Raw genomic sequence first — 19,765 nt, forward strand, 5'->3', positions numbered from 1 at the left:
GTACACCACTCCTCCATTGCAATCATCATGACATGTTATTTGTATGTCAGTTCTATTGGCCAAGTTTCTTAGGGACAGTTATTACGAGTTATCCTATGAAAATAAGCACCTGTGAATATAAGCTCCATGTAATAAGCCAACCAGTTCTTTTCATTGCATTTTCAGCTTATCTTTGTTATGATAAGTGAAAAGTCTAGATTGCATTATATTTTTTCATTTTGTTGCTCATATGAAAATTAATTTGACTTGCAAACATCACAAATTGAACCCAGTGCAGTAATTAATATGATAGGAAAATAGACCATCACTATTTGCTCAAAATGCAAATACAAAGATACCATCTACTTGGCAGAATCTACTTTGGTCAATGTTTTCCATAGAGATCCCATTGCCTAATTTAAATGAAAAATGCATGACACACATTTAAATGAAGAATTATTATTTATTGAAATTCGATGGTCCAAGTGGTTGGTTATTATCATATAGCAGCACCACCTAAAAGCAACATATAGCAGCAGCAGCTCATAGCAACTCATCATACAGCAACAGCAGCAGTGTGCAATTCATCATATACCAGCAGCAGCTCATAGCAATTCATCATATAGCTGCAGCAGGAGAAGCTCATAGTAATTCATCATATAGCAGCAGCAGGAGCAGCTCATAGCAATTCATCATATAGCAGCAGCAGGAGCAACTCATAGCAATTCATCATATAGCAGCAGGAGGAGCAGCTCATAGCAATTCATCATATAGCATCAGCAGGAGCAGCTCATAGCAATTCATCATACAGCAGCAGCAGGAGCAGCTTATAGCAACTCATCATATAGCAGCAACAGCAGCTCATAGCAATTCATCATATAGCAGCAGCAGCAGCTCATATCAATTCATCATATAGCAGCAGCAGCAGCTCATAGCCATCTATTATATAATTAAAACAAGACATCACGTTTGTCCACATATGCTAATCATTTTTACGCCTTTTGATTAGAATAACAATGGCTTAGATTTAAAGTTTCTATGTAACATGTAAAAATATATGTACCAGCAGTATTGAACCTTTATGTTGCCACGTTAGATGCATATATAACCATAACACTAGGGCACACAGGAAGAACTACATGGACACATATTGTTTAATAAAAACATGGACACGTATTGTTTGAGTCCAAAACAATCACGTACGAACTGATGCATGTCCGAATTGGAAAGCAAAAAAGGGAAAATAAAAAACAAAGCGCGTACACATATCCAAATCCAAGAGTAATACAAACTCCAGGAGCCACACGTTTGCATCCTTTTAATACATGGACAATATGGACTAGGCAATTGGCAAAAAAACAATTGTCTCTCCAATAGAGGATCAAAGCTGGTCTCTTTTCTCACATGATCCATCTCTTCTTTCCTGAAGCAGGTTACACGTCCCTTGCCACACACGTTTTTTAAAGAAGATCAATTGCTATGGTTTCCAAATTCCTGGCGCTATAGCCATCACTTATGATCCTTCCTTCCCTGTCGTTGGCGAGGCACCCGCTGAAGCGCTTGAGCAGCCTACGAGAAGAATAGGGCAGGTTCAAATCAGCAGCATGAGGGATAAGGCGGCCATGACTAAGGTGACATATTGAGGAGCATGACGTAGCGATAGGGAGGCAGAGATTGCTTCTTCGGCCTTCGTCCACTTCTTCGCCTTGCACATGCATACCCACCCACACCGTTGCCTCCAAGCTAGGATGAATGTAACAACGGTCCAGCGGCAAAAACTTTGGTCTGAGACACATCCGCCTACAAGCCACCATAGCTTACGGCTATGTGATGCTCGAGCTCTGACTCTTCTTTGGATCATCAATTCTCAGGTTTGTTCATCTTCTGCGTACCTCAATTTCGTGGCTCCTGGAACACACAGATATGCGTAGTTGAGATGTTAGATTCTCCATGAATGTTGTTAGAGCCTTAGACTAATGATGTGACGCAAGACCATTGCATAGCTACCTCTACTCTGATCGGATTTATACACCAAGGTTAATCTTATTTGCAAAGCTATAAAAAAATATCTACATTATTTTTACAACAAAAATGCCTGACTGTGTATTTATGGAATTGTACAAAATTTATTTACATATTCATCATAGCAAAAATGTGTCATTGATTATGCACATTACATAGGTGAATTCATCTCCATATTTGGATGCCAATGGATTATTCACCCAAATGAAGCATGTGGAATCAAGAATAACCAAAAAAATCACAAACTAGCTTCTGTCCCATAATATAAGACGTTTTTGGCATTGTGTACTACCAGAAAACGTCATATATTATCGAACAGAGGGAGTAATGGAACCATATCTGGATTATTATGTCTCTTAACTTCCTCGGGTTGCTATTGGGTGATTTTTTAAGGATTTTTCTTTCACAACAATAGCTATAATAGATTTGTTGCAACAAAATATGCAGATGATCATGTTGTGATTGTTGCAAACTAACTACAAAATAAACTGACAAGAACTTTCATATTATATTTAATCTGCAGTGACAATTGTGGTATATATCTATAAACTCTAACACCTGGTAAGCATATTCTACTAATTTGAACAAGAACTTCCATATTATACTTACTCTGGTCCTTCCTTCCCTGTCGCCGGCAAGGCACCCACTGAAGCACTCGAGCAGCCCAGGAGAAGAAGAGTAGGGAAGGTTCAAATCAGTAGCATGAGGGCTAAGGTGGCCATGACTAAGGTGACATATTGAGAAGCAGGACGCAGCGATAGGGAGGCAGAGATTGCTTCTTCGGCCTTCGTCCACTTCTTCGCCCTGCACATGCATATCTTCCCGCACCGTTTCCTCCAAGCTAGGATGAATGTAACCACGGTCCAGCGGCAACAACTTAGGTCTGAGACACATCCGCCCACAAGCCACCATAGCTGACGGCTATGTGATTCTTAAGCTTTGACTCTTCATTGGATCATCAGTTCTCAGGTTTGTTCATCTTCTACATACCTCAATTTCGTGGCTTCTGAAACAAACAGATATGCGTAGTTGAGATGTTAGATTCTCCAGGAATGTGGTTAGAGCCTTAGACTAATGATGTGACACATGACCATTGCATAGCTACCTCTACTCTGATTGTATTTATAACCAAGGTTAATCTTATTTGCAAAGCCATAAAAATTATTTACATTATCTTTACAACAAAAATGCCTGACTGTGTACTTATGGAATTGTACAGAATTTATTTACATATTCATCATAGCAAAAATGTGTCATTGATTATGCACAATTCATAGGTGAATTAATCTCCAAATTTGGTTATCATTAAATAGTAAGGCAGACTATATGTATTTACAAATATATTGTAAGAGTACTTGACAACTACCAGGATAGGAAGGATACTTATTAGTAGATTGTAAGGGTGCGCATATTAAACAATGAAAAAGAAGCTGATAGTACAATTTTCTGGAAGACATGCACTTTTGTCAGTTTATTGTTGTGGGTAATAAATAAAACCTCTATATCTCATACAACAATTTCAATTTAAGAAAACCATGACTAGATCTTCAGTACCATACGACACCGAAAACACATGTAAAATTTCAACCATTGTATGCCGACTAACACATATATACCATATTACAATTAACAAATTAATTCCATCTTGCTCGAACATGGTAAAAAATTGAACACTTCACGGTGATTTGAAGGAACTATAAGACTTAATCCGCATTAGAAAGGATGCTTATCATCAGCACTTACATTTGATAGGATTCCGGCAGCAACAACAATGAGGAGGGTAACAATAGTGGCCGCCCTCATGCGCTGCTCATCTTGCTGCTACATTATTTGCCCCGCGATCTCCTTATATGAATATGCCGCCGTTACCCCATACCTCTCATGGACCATAGCCGCGGTTCCACCCTCTGCCATGTGCTTCAAATGCAACTGTTCTTCATTAGCCTACCTTGGCCAACCACTACTTTGTGACATATGCTGCCCTGGAATTGATGCCCTTCCACCAACAAGCTTGGACCCAGTAAAGTGATTTCGTCCCAGAAATTCACCAACTGGTGGTCCATGCTCCGTGAAATCCCTCACCACTAATTGATCTCAGGAAACCCAGCGATTATAGATCAAATATGTGGAACAAGTCTTATGTTTTGATTCATCTTCGTCACATGAAACTATGCAGTAAGTTGTGCATGATGATAGGCTTCAGATGTTGTACTTGAATGATACTTTAACAAAAACAAACAAATCTTCAATGTCATAGGCACCACCTACAACACATGTAGAAATTCAACCAATTGTATGTGACATATGAACCAAATTACCATTAATAAATGAAGGCCTTCTTGCTAGGCCGGGGTAACAACAAATAAAAGAAACAAACACTTCATAGTGCTACGGATGAACTATAAGCAATAATCTACCATTAGACAACAAGATTGGTTCCTGTGGGGTGCAAAAGGTTGTTCTAATTAAGAAGAAAAAAGCATACAAAACGATTGGTGTACTGCCCTACAAAATTTGTAGAAGTGGCACGAACATTGAATCAGAACTTTTAAACACTAGCATTAGTCAATAAGATTCCAGAAGCAAGATAAGAGAACATGGGTGTAGCTACTTCAGATGCCTTGCATTTGTAAGTTCACCAATATAGCGTTGCCGGCGTTATGCATGTCTCACTTCAGGCTGATTCTTTTGCAACCTAGCTCAGCAAATGTGAATGTAAACCTCTTTTTTGGTCAAAGAAAAATTACATGCAAAAATCCCTTGCTAGGTTGAGATCAACCTAATTAGGCGGATCCATATGTACGCTTTAGTCTGTTCTCTAAGTACAAATGCCCTTTTCCACACGGAAAGTTGTAATGTGAGTATCGCTTAGCAGTAAAATTTTAAAAAAATAATTCTGAATTCAAGATGGGAATTTTGAGTACTTACTAATGGTAGGAGTCCGACAACACAAAGAATGAGGGTAGCAACTAAGCAGCGGCCAGCAGACACCAACATCCAGAACCTCGGCCACTGCAACGAGCCTCAAGCAGTGAAAGTTTGATCCACGCACTCATCCAGCCACATGTGTCTCCCAAGGATCAAATCCACCACCCCAAGGAATTAAAATAGGAAGAAAATCACCTATTTGTACCGGCACCAGTGGCCTCGCCGGCGACCACCCTCCGCCTTTCCAGCTCGGCGACGGTGAGATGCGCCCTGGCTGGTGGGCGGCGATACAACTGTGGTTGGAGTCAGACCTGGAGGATCCCCTTCCTATCATTGGCCATGCACGGGCTACCGACTCGATTAGGCATGGCCACTCCGGTCACGCAAGGGCAGGCTCGATCTGTTTCCTCCTCCGCGGTGGACAAGAGAAATGGGAGAAGAGATGTACACACTCTAGGATAAGTTTACCCTGTTGTGAATTCTAAGGGGTAATGAATATATTTTTAATATTATTACTTTTTTTCTAGAATTAGGTACATTTCTTACACTGGTGGGTCTACTTGCTACAGACTTTGGTAGTACTGTAGAAATATAAAGACAGACTTTGGTATTGCCACCACCACCATGGATTAGGACCATGCCAGAATGGATTGGGACCAACACACGTTGACACATGGTTTGTTTATTTCAAGAAGATTTGCTCATTGCTTACCTAACCAGTCAGCGTGCAACAAGAAATAAAATTGGTCGATTTAAACTTTTTTTGCAAATAGATTTAAACTAAAATAACACATGAAGATAATTGGAACACGAAGGAACATGTGACGAAGCTACAAAAATAGCATAAAGTAGTTTTCAATTGACAAAAAAATTAAATTGCATACAATGTTAAAAGGCAGAAATGCAAGTCCAAATAATTGTAACAGAATAACATAACGAAGCTCATTTACCAATAATGTAAAATATAAATAATTAAGGTCCCATGATTGAGCTATATAGAGCATTATTCACATTAGAAGGAAACATGTGGCTCTAATGCGCAGTAATCCATTGAGACATTCAAGAGGTTGACCCTTGAAATTCTAAAATATATTCATAAATGAACTAATTTTCTTTAACGTATAGTAAAACATGCTTTATTTTTTACTTCAATACAATATAACATATTTAAGTATCACCTATATTTAGAATGGCAAAACATACTAACAATAAATCTAGCCACGCAATTGCGCGGGTGCACCCGCTAGTTCATCATATAGCAGCAGCAGGAGCATCTCATGGCAATGCATCATATAGCAGCAGCAGAAGCAGCTCATAGCAATTCATTGTATAGTGGATCAGAATGAAAATTTGGCAAAAAATCAGACGAGATCCTCACCTTGTTGGATGAGATCATCCTTCAACAGCACCTCAAGGCCACGGCCTGGGAGGTGGGGAGGGGGAATAAGGTGCCTTCTGCCGCAGTGTGGCATCAGCCGTAGTTGTGCAGCGCCTGCTGGCGTAGTGCGTTGGACGAACCACAGTGGAGCAGCTGTTGGAGACCATGAGAATGAGGGGCGGGGCCAGAGGGAGGAGCAGCCAGGGAGATTTGCCCCTACCCGTCGGCCATGTAGCCTAGCTGGACAGAGCATCGTCGAGACCAGGCAAGATGGGACCAGTGGCGACGGCTCGCTAGAGGAACCCTAGTGCTGCATGCAGGGGATCGAGGTAGAGGCAAAGGGGAGAGGAGATGCAAACGGGCAGGGCAATGAACGCTTGCGTGTTTGTTTTTACTTGAGAGTGAGGTGTGACGCGGGCGTCAGCAGTTACATTTTGAGTGTAATATAGGCAGACAACAAAGTCATTTCACTATTCCCCTTCCCTTCAATTTTAGTGAGGTTCTACCCGAAACACCCCCCTCCCAAGCGAAATTAGTTAAGCCCAAGCCCATAACTCAAAAATAACTTCTTTACATCTTTTATGGCTTATTTTGACAATAAGCCCTGAAAAGGCAGAATAGAACTGGCCCTTAACCTGCAATTCAATTGGGCGTGCAATGATGAATCACTCCTGCCTGCTATAGTGTACATTTAGGCATCATCATACATGGCATAACCTAATACATGTGCATTCCATTGTAGAATCTGGAATATGCAATGTTTATGTTAGTTCATACGTTGCACATGATGTTTAAATGCCCCTTAAATCCGGTCAGTCAAGTGATGGTCTTTAAGCCTCCTTCTTTGCTTCTTTTCTTGATATGTAAGATTTGCTCACACATCTATTCAATTGCTCGTTTGCATCAGCCAGCCATACTAGGACTGTTTGCTTTGATTACTTGTTGTTCTTGACCTAACACTCTAACAGAGCTTGTCAACGATTTAAACACTAAGGGCTGCTATAGTGGGGCCTTTTCTAACTCATATGTGACATAAAGGTTTGGCTGTACACTAAAGTAGGCTCTCCAAGTGTACCTGGAGATCCAGTTCGAAGGTATGCCTAGTTTTTACATAGTGCAGACATAGTAAATGCTCATTTCATTGTTGTGTGCAAGTGCAAGAGATGCGGCATGTTTCATTATGTGGTGTTGTTTTGTTATAATCTCATCCTTTTGTGTTCACAGACTGGAAAGTATGCATATTTATCTTCCAAGGAGATGAGTAACTAGTTTGTGTCACCTTGCAGAGGGGGTGCAATGAAGATAAGATTGAGGATTTCCAAGTACAAGATGTTATGAAGGAGCCTTGCAAGAGAAGTAGGAGCTATGCTGAGCCTCTTCAACCTGTTAAGGTAAGTCACTGTATCCAACTCAACAGTTCAATTCCTTGTTTGTTTCAGGCATAGTTAATTTACTCTTTTCAATTGCTTTATTTGTCCTCAGTTAATGAGATGCCCAAAGAATGATGCCTGATGTTGGGTACTTGTATAACTATTAGTTGACATAATTAAAGGCCTTACCATTTAATTACTCTGCCGAAGTGTGCCTGAAGCTTTGAAGTCTATTAACCAACTATTATTGAATGAGGCTCACAATCTAGTTTATACTAGGCTAATGATTGCATAGTTTTGCTTGCTGTAGTATGTTTGTATGAAATCCTCTGTTGTTCATTATGCTCCCTAAGACTTTAATTGAGCTACAGAATGGCCAACTACTTGCTTACTTCTATGCAACGTGCTGTCTAAATTTGTAACTTGTCTATGTTTTGGATTGGGCCCCAACATCATGCCCTCTGGTGAGCTAAGAGAGATTTCTGTATGCAGGCTGCACAGACTACCTTTTTTATAATTTTTAAAATATCACCTGCTTATGCTTCATGACGTGTAACATTATTGTTAATCTTGTTTTGCCATGTACAAAATAGTCTATCTTGCTCGCTTCACTGTTGTAACTATATTTTTGCCCTAGTCATGTGTACTTACAGAAACATATCAGGATGAAGTGACATCAACACAAAGATCTGCGAGCAGTGTGGCATGGTCGTTATCGAATGATTATGGATTGGAATTTGAATGTGCTGATGTTCTCGAGCATCAACTAGAGGTGGCAAGACAACGTGTACATGATTCTGAACGTACAATCAACAAGTTGAGACTGGACATGCAGGTATTAGATGCAGGAGTCAAAAAATGAAACAAGACACTGGAGTAACAACGAAGGAATTGGAGATTTTGCAGACTGAAATTTGTGCTATCTAAATCCGGCCAATCCTATTTTCTAAAGAGATTATAGTTCAAATGGTAAGTTATGTTGATGCGCGTCCATGATGTATGAGATGTATTTGCCCAGTGTATGTAATTTGCTGTTTGTGTATGCTTTATTATCACTGGTGCCGAACCATAATGCCCAGTGGGTATAATCGGCTGTAATTTCTTTATTGTATGGTGTAGGATTATTCTACGTTTCTATACCTTAGTCTCTTTATTGTATAGTGTATGTTTTTTAGAGGTGATAGTATAGAGTAGGATAATTCTTTGAATATGCTATATCGTTCAAACGGGGGCCAACTCGCCCAAATGTTGTAGTGACCATGGTCGTCCACAGGCCGTACGTTCCATGGGCCATCTACGGGACGAAACGATCCCTGGCCTTCTGTGGCCGTCGGATTCGTGGGCCTTCTATGGGATGTCGGACCCGTGGGCCTTCTATTGGCTGTCGGATCCATGGGCCTTCCATGGGCCTTCTATGGGCCGCCGGATCAATGGGCCTTCTGTGGGCCGTCGGGTCAATGGGCCTTCTATGGGCCGTCTCATCTATGGGCCTTGTATGGGCCGTATAAGGGGCCGTAAACGGGCTAAAGTGGAAATCGTATGTTTTATGGGCTGACCATAACGGGCCATTAATCGGCCGTATTTGATGATGCTATGAAAATGGCCCAATAGATTAACGGGCCACAAACGGGCCGACTGTATCCACAAGCTGAATTTGGCCCACAAGCAAAAAAGGCATGTAATGGGTCGTAAGTAAACGAATGCTGGAAATGAGACCAAGAATAAATGGATCCTGAGAAGGCCGAAAGATAACATGGGCTGGAAACGGCCCAACGATATAATGGGTCGTTAATGGGTATAAAGTGATACACTGTTCATTACGGGCCAGTTTTACCACGGGTCATTAATGGGCCGAGGATTACTAAGGGCCTCATATGGGCCGAAAGACGTCATGGGCCATACATGGGCCGGAAGTTAAAATAGGCTGGAATTATATTGGACGGTCCAAGTGAAGCTACTGGGCCTAATTCGGATAGGCCGTAAACGGGCCCTAGTTTAGCGGGCTGTAAATGGGCTATATGCGAACAGGCCCTTAACAGGCTTGGCGTGGGCCGGCCTGCCACCTTTTGACCAAGTCAAACAGGTTGGCCTTTTCGAAGGAATGGGCCTTTGTTGGGCCATGCCACGTGTCGACGTATCATAGGCGCTTTGGGTCCAATGAGTGGATGACATCTGTCCCAACGGCGAGCCGACACGTGTTCCCTCCAGCCAATGATGATTTTACACATGGAAAATCCCCATTGGTCGGGGCTGTTAACGGGTTATCGGATCCAAAACCGGACCCTATAGCTTAACGGCGTTCCGTTACGGTGGATGCCACGTGTCGGTCACCCTTGACGAAAGCACTTCTGTGACACGCGATTTATCGTCATGGAAGTGGACACTTCCATGATGATAATTTTGGTAATGTCATGGAACACTTCTACGACAGCACAAGTATGACTATCTTGATTCTATCATAAATTTGTCATGGATGTACATGCATGACAGAAAACGTGACCTACTGTGGCAAACACGTATCATCACGGAAGTGTATTTTTTTTGTAGTGTATAATCATGTCTTGACCATATCACATCACAACATGCCCTGCAAAAACAAGTTAGACGTCCTCTACTTTGTTGTTGCAAGTTTTACGTGGCTGCACGGGCTTCTAGCAAGAACCGTTCTTACCTACACATCAAAACCACAACATAGTATAGTGATTGCTTTTTGATCTTCAGAAAGAACCCTGTTCATTGAGACCGATTCAACTAAAAGTTGGAGAAACAGACACCCACTAGCCACCTGTGTGCGAAGCACGTCGGTAAAACTAGTCTTGCGTAAGCGTATGCGTAATATCGGTTTGAGCCACTTCATCCAACAATACCGCTGAATCAAGAATCAACTAATCATGATAAGCAATGTGTATATACTCACGCCCACAACTCCTTTGTGTTCTACTCGTGCATATAACATCTACGCATAGACCTGGCTCGGATGCCACTGTTGGGGAATGCAATATTTCAAAAATTTCCTACGATCACACAACATCTATCTAGGAGATGCATAGCAACGAGAGGGGGAGAGTATGTCTACATACCCTCGTAGACCAAAAGCGGAAGCGTTATGAAACGCAGTTGATGTAGTCGAACGTCTTCGCGATCCAACCAATCAAGTACCGAACGCACGACACCTCCGCGATTTGCACACGTTCAGCTCGGTGACATCCCTCATACTCTTGATCCAGTTGAGGCAGAGGGAGAGTTTCGTTAGCACGACGGCATGATGATGGTGATGATGAAGTTACCGACACAAGGCTTCGCCTAAGCACTACAATGATATGACCGAGGTGGAATTCTGTGGATGGGGGCACCACACATGGCTAAACAATCAACTTGTGTGTTCTAGGGTGCCCCCTGCCTCTGTATATAAAGGAGCAACGGGGAGGCCGGCCGGCCCTCATAGGCGCGCCAAGGGGGGAGGAATCCTCCTCCTAGTAGGAATAGGACTCCCCCTTTCCTAGTCCTACTAGGAGAAGAAGGAAGGAGGGGGAAGAGAAGGAAGGAGGGGGCGCCGCCCCTCCCCCTCGTCCAATTTGGACTAGGCCCATGGAGGGGCGCACGGCCAGCCCTTGGCAGCCCCTCTCTCTCCCCTAGGCCCAATAAGGCCCATTACTTCTCTAGTGGTTCCAATAACCCTTCCGGCACTCCGATATATATCCGGTGTCCGAATATAGTCATCCAATATATCAATATTTATGTCTCGACCATTTCGAGACTCCTCGTCTTGTCCGTGATCACATCCGGGACTCCGAACAACCTTCGGTACATCAAAACACATAAACTCATAATACCGATCGTCATCGAACGTTAAGCGTGCGGACCCTACGGGTTCGAGAACTATGTAGACATGACTGAGACTCACTTCCGGTCAATAACCAATAGTGGAACCTGGATGCTCATATTGGCTCCTACATATTCTACGAAGATCTTTATCGGTCAAACCACATAACAACATACGTTGTTCCCTTTGTCATCGATATGTTACTTTCACGAGATTCGATCGTCGGTATCTTAATGCCTAGTTCAATCTCGTTACCGGCAAGTCTCTTTACTCATTTCATAATGCAACATCCCGCAACTAACTCATTAGTCATATTGCTTGCAAGGCTTATAGTGATGTGCATTACCGAGAGGGCCTAGAGATACCTCTCCGATACTCGGAGTGACAAATCCTAATCTCGATCTATGCCAACTCAACAAACACCATCGGAGACACATGTAGAGCATCTTTATAATCACCCAGTTATGTTGTGATGTTTGATAGCGCACTAAGTGTTCCTCTAGTATTCGGGAGTTTCATAATCTCATAGTCATAGGAACATGTATAAGTCATGAAGAAAGCAATAGCAATAAACTAAATGATCATAATGCTAAACTAACGGATGGGTCTTGTCCATCACATCATTCTCTAATGATGTGATCCCGTTCATCAAATGAAAACACATGTCCATGGCTAGGAAACTTAAGCATCTTTGATTAACGAGCTAGTCAATTATAGGCATACTAGGGACACTCTGTTTGTCTATGTATTCAAACATGTGCCAACTTTCCGGTTAATACAATTCTAGAATGAATAAAAAACATTTATCATGACATAAGGACATAAAATAATAACTTTATTATTGCCTCTAGGGCATATTTCCTTCATAACAAAATTTAGTTTTGTCAAAGATCGTGCTTGCAGTGCTTGTATCGAAGGAAAGCTACATGAGAAGGCTCACCCACCCACGACTATCATCTACTCGAAGAGGCCCTTGGAGCTCCTTCACTTGGATCTCTTTGGGCCTCCATCCTTTGATAGTCTTGGGGGTAGAAAGTATTGCTTGGTGATTGTGTATGATTATTCAAGATACATGTGGGTATATTTCTTCAAGAGGAAGAGTGAGACCCAACAAACCGTCATCAACTTTGCAAATGAAGCTCAACATCAACACGATGCGAAGATCTTGACAATAAGAAGTGACAACGGCACCGAGTTCAAGAACTACACCTTGGATGAGTTTATTAGTGATGAGGGGATCAAGAATCAATATTCCGCATCTTACACCCCTCAACAAAATGGTGTTGCAGAGAGGAAGAACCGAACGTTGATGGACGCGGCAAGGACCATGATGGCGGAGTTCAAGTCTCTGTACAACTTTTGGGCCGAAGCCATCAACACCACTTTTCATGCATCCAATCGGCTCTATCTCTGCAAAGGCTTGAATAAGACTCCATATGAGATACTCACTGGCAACAAGCCCAACCTCAAGTACTTCCGGTTGTTCGGTTGTAAGTGTTTCATTCTCAAGAAAGGTGTTTGTTTGACTAAATTTGAGGCTAGAGCTCACGAGGGTATATTTTTTGGTTATGCTACAAACTCTCATGCTTACCGTGTCCTCAACAAGCCCACCAGACTCATTGAGGAGACGTTTAACGTGGAGTTTGATGAGAATAATGGCTCCCAAGTGGAGTAAAGTGGTACTTGTGATGTAGATGATGAAATTCCTCCCCAAGCCATAAGAATAATGGGTGTTGGCTATATCCTACCCATTGAGGAACCCCTTGTGGCCAAAGGAGAAGAACAATGTTCCACTCAAGTGGAACCATCACCAACCCAAGACCCACACGCTTCCGAAGAACAAAGTGAAGGCCCTCAACCAAATGAACAAGATCAAGGGCAAGATCAACCTCAAGATGGTGGTGAACTACCAAGTGATGCCCAAGGTCAAGTTCTTTCTACCGAGCAAGTTCAAGATCAAGAGCAAGCTCAAGATCAAGAACAAGCTCAAGACGACGCTCAAGATGATCAAGTTATCGCTCCTCAACTCTCTCCCGCGGAAGAATTGGAGCGTCGTGCCGCCAAGATTGCATCCAAGCTCACTACCAAAGATCATCTCATGAGAATGTTCTTGGAAGCTTAAGAAATGGGGTAAGCATTCATAGACAATTAGCAAACTATTGTGAACATCATGCATTTGTCTCTGGTGTTGAACCCCAAAAGGTCTATGAGGTGCTCAAGGATCTGGATTGGCTCAATGCCATGCATGAAGAACTCAACAACTTCAAGCACAACAAGGTGTGGAGATTGGTGCCAAGGACAAAGGGGAACCATAATGTCATTGGAACCAAGTGGATATTCAAGAACAAGCAATATGCTCATGGAATTATTGTTCGCAACAAGGCTCGTTTGGTAGCACAAGGCTACTCCCAAGTCGAGGGTATCGACTACGGTGAAACCTTTGCTCCCTTTGGTCGCCTTGAATCTATTCATTTGTTGATTGCCTATGATTCTCATCATAACTTCAAGTTGCAACAAATGGATGTGAAGAGTGCTTTTCTTAATGGTCCTATTAATGAGTTGGTGTATGTCAAACAACCCCCGGGGTTTGAGGATCCCGAGTTCCCCAATCATGTGTACCAACTCGACAAGGCACTCTATGGCCTTAAACAAGCCCCACGTGCGTGGTATCAGCACCTTTCCGAGTTGTTGCAAGATCGTGGTTTTGAAATTGGGAAAATCGACCCCACTCTTTTTACTAAGAAGGTCAAAGGGGAGTTGTTTGTATGCTAACTATATGTTGATGATATTATCTTTGGTTCTCCTAACAAAGCTTTCAATGAGGAGTTTGTTGCTTTCATGACCTCGAAGTTCAAGTTGTTCATGATGGGACAGTTGAAGTTCTTTCTCAGGTTCAAAATCAAACAAAGAAGAGAAGGAACCTTCATCAACCAAGCCAAATACACTCAAGACATGCTCAAGAGATTCAAGCTAAATGATGTCAAGCCGGCTTCCACTCCAATGCCCGTAAAATGCCAACTTGACATATATCCCAATGGTAAAGCGGTGGATCAAAAGGTATATTGCTCCATGATTGTCTCCTTGCTTTACATTTGTGCATCTAGACCGAATATCATGTTGAGTGTGGGAATTTGTACATAGTTTCAAGACGCACCTAAGGAAAGCCACTATGTGGCGGCTAAGCGAATCTTTCGACATTTGGCTCATACCCCAAACTTTGGCTTATGGTACCCAAGAGGAGCTAACTTCAACCTTGTGGGATTTTTGGACTCGGATTGCGCGGGAGACAAAGTGGATAGGAAGTCAACTTCTGGAGGGTGCCAATTTCTTGGTTGCTCTTTGGTGAGTTGGTCTTCTAAGAAGCAAAGTTGTGTGTCTCTCTCGTCCACCGAAGCGAAGCATGTGGCCGCCGGTAGTTGTTGTGCTCAAGTTCTATGGCTGAGGCTGTCAGTGTTCTGGGAACAGGGGTCCCCAGACTTGCCTACCTGTGGCCCACGGCGTGGCTCTGCGAGTGGGCCCGTATGGCCCATCATAACCAGCAAGGACTCAAGACCCTCGCGAGACCTCCTCGGGAGCGACCTCACCAGGCTGGCTCGCGAAGGGTGGAGAGATCAAGGCGAGGAAAACCTCGCGAGGTTCTCATGACGTGAGCCATGACGACCAAGGCCAGGCAGGCGCTAGCGCGCACAGTGTCCTTGTTTCCTCTTTGGTGATAAGGGGGCAAGCGCAGGCGAGGAGTTCCGAGGCATCAAGCAAAGGTTTTCATATCGGTGCAACAAGACCAAGACCAGTAGGACAGCAAGACGGAGGTCACCATGGAGCCCAAGACGGCATCACCACCAGAGCCTTTGGCAGGCGAAGACTACTTTTGTCAGGATAAGTTGTACTAGCTGTCCCCTTTCAAATTGGTCGTTGTGGCATCCCTTCCAGCTCAATATTTGGGAAGAGGAACAGGGCCTCTATAAATAGGACTAGCCACCACATTAGGAGGGAGACTCTTTTCGATCCTTACACCAAAGGAGAGACCTTCGATCCAGACATCCCCGGTTCACCTAGCACAAGAACACATCTCCTCAGGAGGTTGTTCTTCCCCTCGTACTGTTCATCCTCAGCCCAAGAGGCAATCCACCACCACCACACTGGAGTAGGGTATTACACCACAACGGTGGCCAGAACCAGTATAAATCTTGTGTCTCATGTGTTGTGAGTTCGTGTGCCTAGCCTAGAGATCGCGAAGTGTATGAGGGCGTGATCGGTGAGCGGGAGATCTTCGCGTGCACCCCGGTGTTCGAACCTTAAGGGTTTTTCCGAAACCCAAAATCCGACATTTGGCGCGCCAGGTAGGGGTGCGCCGGAGCCTCTCTTCCGTCGGTCGATTCACCGACGCTCCACGGTGCTGATGTCCGGCGACTCAAGGACCGATGCCGACCGCTGGGCAGCCCAGACGGCGCCGCCTGCCCAAGAGGACCTCAACCCCGTGCTCCAGGCGGCACGAGCACCACCTAATGCTACGGGGCGCGGGCGGCGCAGCCAGGCACCGTCCACCCTTACCCCACGACAAGCGCGAGCTGCTGCAAGGGCCGCAAGCCACGCTGCGGCGACGGCGCCGCACACCCGGAGGGAGCAGTCAAACATGCGGGCTGCACTCACGGTGGCACGAGAGCTGCTACGGTGGCGACTGATGGAGAGCGGCCGGGATGCACTGCTGGAATGCATCGCCGAGTTGCTGGATGGAGCAGCCACGGGAGCATCGCCCTTCTGCTACCAACTTACGCCCCAGGAAGTGGTCGGATCCCACGGCGCGCCTCGCCGCACTCGCGTGCCCCCGAGCACGCCCGGGGGCCTCGTCGACATCAGCATGATCCACTGCGGAGGGCGCCCCATCACACCCGCACCACCCCAGATGGGTGCGGGCACGAGCGTCATCGCACACGGCCACAGCGGGGCGCTACCCCACCATCCTCAGGACGGCATCATGGGCCGGGCGACATGGAGCGTGGGGCACTTCGGCGAGGTCTTCGGGGCAACCGCCTCGGAGGCCTATGTGCCCCGCATGATGAACCAGGAGTACTCGCCAGAAGATGACCCCGGCTCGTTCCTCGAGCCAGGCTGGGAAGAGGAGGCGTTAGGAGCCGAGGCCTTCTAGGAGCCACTCGAGAGCCCCACCAACCACACTGTCGACAACAGCTACAGGGTACCACTAATCTCCCAGGGGCAGGCTTATGCTAACCATGAATCGCAAATGAATCAGGTCACAGCGCCAGGCGACGGTTCTGGCATGGCGGTATCCGTCTCACAGGAGAGGCTCACTGGGGGCTATGTGGGAGGGGCCAGGAGCAAGGCCCCTCCCCGCGTCGCACGAAGCAAGGCATCGCCCAGAGGTAGGCCCTTTGCCGGGGAGGCGGCGGCAGCCTTCCCCCGGTAGAGGACCCATGGTCGCCGAGGGCGCCGCTGGCGTCCCCTCTGCCCCCGTTGGTGTCGTCCTGGTTTCCGATCGTCCCAACGGTGGTAGAGGCTGGCGCAAGGCGGGGCCCTCGTCTGGCGATATGAAGTAAGGCTCACGCCTGTGAAGGTCTCCGCTCGTGACACTCTCACGTAATAATGAGTGGGGTTGTACACGCCCCGGAGCCTCAGGAGTGCAGCCCTCGGGCCTCGGGGGCTCCCTCCCACGCCCTAGTGGCAGTACTTAGCTCCATGCTGGTGAGAAGACTCGAAGAAAAGAAGACTAGACTAGGCGCCGGACGCGGCCATTTGCTTTTAACCTCTTTTCTATAGCCCTGTTTTATGGCTTTGGATTTAAGTTGGAGCTGAGTTTTCATTTGATGCGCGTGGGGGGTGCCTTTTCTCGTCTATGCTATTTCTCGCAATCTGGTTCTTGCCTTGTTTCAGAGCTCACGCTTATTGCCTCCCCCTCACGAGCCCCTTGCGGGCGGGGCTGGGCATAAAGCACACGCACCATACGTGGGTCGTGCCACGGCTGGCGCACGCCTCTCTCGAGGCCCTCTCAAGCGGATCGGAAGGCTCCTCAGGAACTCACAACCTCATGAGCTAGTTCAAAACATGCCCAGGTTAAGGTAAAGTACAACAGCAAACTCGCCACGGGACCCGTGAGCTCACGAAGGCACATGTTCAGCTTGGCCCAAAAGAATACACTACAAAAAAATACACTTCCGTGATGATACATGTTTGTCATAGTAGGTCGTGTTTTCTGTCATGCATGTACATCCATGATGATTTTATGACAGAATCAAGATAGTCATACCTGTGCTGTCGTAGAAGTGTTCCATGACATTACCAAAATTATCATCACGGAAGTGTCCACTTCCATGACAATAAATCGCGCGTCACAGAAGTGCTTTTGTCAAGGGTGACCGACACGTGGCATCCACCGTAACAGAACGCCATTAAGCTATCGGGTCAGGTTTTGGATCCGATAACCCGTTAACAGCCCCGACCAATGGGGATTTTCCACGTGTAAAATCATCATTGGCTGGAGGAAACACGTGTCGGCTCATCGCTGGGACAGATGTCATCCACTCATTGGATAGAAGGCGCCTATGATACATCGACACGTGGCACGGCCCAACAGAGGCCTATTCCTGTGAAAAGGCCGACCCGTTTGACTTGGTCAAAAGGTGGCGGGCCGGCCCATGGAAAGCCTGTTAACGGCATGTTCGCATATAGCCCATTTATAGCCCGCTAACCCAAGGCCCGTTACGCCCTATTCGAATTAGGCCCAGTAGCATCATCTGGGCCATCCAATATGATTCCAGCCCGTTTTCACTTCTGGCCCATGTATGGCCCATGACGTCTTTCGGCCCATATGAGGCCCTATGTAACTCTTGGCCTATTAATGGCCCGTCGTGAAACTGGCCCGTAATGAACAGTGTATCACTTTACACACATTAACGACCCGTGGTGAAACTGGCCCGTAAAGAACAGTGTATCACTTTATACCCATTAACGGCCCGTTATTCCGTTGGGCCGTTTCTAGCCCATGTTATCTTTTAGCCTTCTCAGAGCCCATTTATTCTTGGGCTATTTTCCAGCATTCGTTTACTTACGACCCATTACTGTCATTTTCTGCTTGTGGGCCAAATTCAGCCCGTGGTTACAGTCTGCCCGTTTGTGGTCCGTTAATACGTTGGGCCGTTTTCATAGCGTCATCAAATACGGCCTATTAACGATGGCCCGTTATGGTCGGCCCATGAACGGACGATTCCAACTCTAGCCCGTTTACGGCCAGAATGTGGTCTGTTTGGCCAATCGATCATATGGCCCGTATAAGGCCCATTGATGATACGGACGTAGAAGGCCCATTGTTTCTACGGCCCATAGAAGGCCCATTGTTTCTACGGCCCGTAGAAGGTCCACTGTTTCTACGGCCCGTAGAAGGCCCACTGTTTATATGACCCGTAGAAGGCCCACAGTTTCTACGGCCCATAGGAGGCCCAGTGTCACTACAATAAATATTAGCCCATGGTTATTGTGGCCTAGTTTTAAAAAATAGGTTATTGCAGCCACTAGCAAACCGCAAAAAAAGAACTACACTAAGTACAAGCAAACAAATAAACAAGACAACAAGGAAATAAATAAGCAAGCAACCTACACTAGGCTATTACACACATTACATCCATTGGGCATCAAAGTTCGCCACTAGTGCAAATATAGGGAACACAGCAGCATATAAACGCCGCAGCAAAACAAGTCCAGAACTGAAACCACTTTAGAAGAGCTCAAGAAACAATATCCTGGGTACCCATAATGCTGGCAAGATGCTTAGCAAGCTTATTAACTTTCTCTTGTTTGGCGCGTAAGTCCTCCAGCGCTTGTTGTGGCACCAGAAAGTATGCATCTGAATTCTGCAGGGACTTCCTCAGTCCTTCGGCTTCCTGTCGCATAACATCTGATCGATGTCTTTCAACTTGAAGTTGAGACTCAAGAAGTCGAACTGATTCAGGCAACGAGTTCGAAGAGCTGGTGCCAGCAGTGGTAGCCAGTAACTCGAACACTACATCAAGACAGGACTTTGGGGTTGTCTCAGTGTCTTCAATATTGTTTTTATCAGCTTTCTTGGAGACCAACAGGGATGTCTCACTATCTTGAACCTTATCTGCATTACTTCCTTTACCATTGCATAACATGGTACTCTTCTCCAATATTTTATCCGCGTTCTAAAAGAGAAACAAACAAACACATCTCAGGTTTACAATGTAGTATATGAAACTCATTTTGGTTAACCAGTTCAGTAGTAAGGTGGACAGG

General features: G+C 45.2%; 1 long non-coding RNA gene across 2 annotated transcripts; it reads right to left on the reverse strand.

Annotated features, from left to right (window-relative positions):
- Positions 1-1,057: 1,057 nt before the first annotated feature.
- LOC123189806 (uncharacterized) lies at positions 1,058-5,406 on the reverse strand. 2 transcript variants are annotated; one of them, XR_006496007.1, is made up of 5 exons: positions 5,125-5,406; positions 4,930-5,013; positions 3,745-4,265; positions 2,611-3,007; positions 1,058-1,887 (listed from the first exon to the last, which is right to left on the reverse strand). It is a non-coding gene; the product is annotated as an uncharacterized lncRNA (long non-coding RNA). The 2 variants fall into 2 exon arrangements; XR_006496006.1 differs by having other exon boundaries at positions 4,930-5,391.
- Between the last annotated feature and the right edge of the window lie 14,359 nt (positions 5,407-19,765).

The sequence above is a fragment of the Triticum aestivum genome, chromosome 2A (assembly GCF_018294505.1).
Source record: "Triticum aestivum cultivar Chinese Spring chromosome 2A, IWGSC CS RefSeq v2.1, whole genome shotgun sequence".
NCBI classification, from domain to species: Eukaryota; Viridiplantae; Streptophyta; class Magnoliopsida; order Poales; family Poaceae; genus Triticum; species Triticum aestivum.